This window comes from Nicotiana attenuata, unplaced genomic scaffold (assembly GCF_001879085.1).
Source record: "Nicotiana attenuata strain UT unplaced genomic scaffold, NIATTr2, whole genome shotgun sequence".
NCBI lineage: Eukaryota > Viridiplantae > Streptophyta > Magnoliopsida > Solanales > Solanaceae > Nicotiana > Nicotiana attenuata.
The window spans coordinates 63,783-65,186 of NW_017672742.1; positions in this window are offsets into that span (position 1 = coordinate 63,783).

A 1,404-nucleotide genomic window follows, 5' to 3' on the forward strand; every position below is an offset into this window, starting at 1 on the left:
TCGTCTCTACTTCTTCGAGATCAGACGGGATACTTACTGGGTACATATTGTTTATGTACTCATACTACACTTCTGTACTTAATTGTACAGGATCTGAGGCAGGTACATCTGGCTATCAGTTTGGTGCGCGCCCCTGATTCACAACTTGAGACTTCCACGGTGAGCTGCTTCCCTCCGGTGCCGTTCGGCAGCTTAATGGATTCTTTTTTTTTATTTTTGCTGTCTATTCAATCTCGGACAGTAGGATAGTTTATTTCTTTTATATATTCTACTAGTTGCCCATTACTCGTGACACCAGGTCTTGGCACACACGTTAGTAGACTATTATATTGGGGTTGTATAACTATTTTGGCACATTATTTTTCATCTCTGGTTTGATTTACGTTTTATGAATTGCTGTACTTATTTTTGGTAAAAGTAAAAGAAATGGGAACTTAATTACATCTTCTGCGTTGGCTTGCCTGACAATGGTGTTGGGCGCCATCACGACCTATTTTTGGGGAATGGGTCGTGATAGTTTTGTTTAAAGGGGGAGAGGGGAAAGGGTTTAAATAGTATTCAATTAGGCGAACAAATACGGAAATAAATCAAACACACATAAGTAAGGAGAAAGATTTATCACAGAATCAGTTGAAGACTAGTTTTAGGACAAATAATATAGAGTTCAGAAAATTATCAGGGAATAATGGCATGTAATTAGGCGAGTAACACTTAGAATAAGGAAAATATAATATGGAATCAATTAACAATCAGTTTCGAGGCAAAATAAGGTAAAGGAATAAAGAAAACACGGTGGGTTGAACGAAATAAAGAAAATATCAGTACCATGCAAGAAAGGAAATAGTAAAAGTCTCAAACCTTAGTTTTAGGTAAAATATACAAAATTGGCAGTGATAACAAGCAAAGAGATGCATATAGGTATATAGACAGAGATTTTAACACAATAATTAAAGAATCAAACAGATTTGGTTTGATTTCGAGAATCAAAAATCCCTAATTTGGAGTAAGTAAAAATCAGTTAGAAATTAACGAAGAGAGTTATAATAAGATGCACAGAGACATATAGACGGAAAGATTAAGGGAAAAATAATTAAAGAATCAAGAACCAGATTAGATCAAGAATGATCTGAACCTTAGTTTTAGGGTAAGCGGAAAATTGTGAAGAATCTCATAGATTCTTACCATAAAGAAACGAGAACGAACATGGATGGAAAGAGGTCAAAGATTTGAACCAGATTTGGTTCACAATAGGAGAGATCTGCTTGCCATGTTAGGCAAGCAATTATGTAACACCGTAAATGGGTAGCCAGTAGCGAGATAGGATGAGTAAGGTAAGAAGATCGTTGATGGATTCCATATTTGGGTTGGAATCAAAGGGGAGATTGGGTGACGGCGCTATGGTTT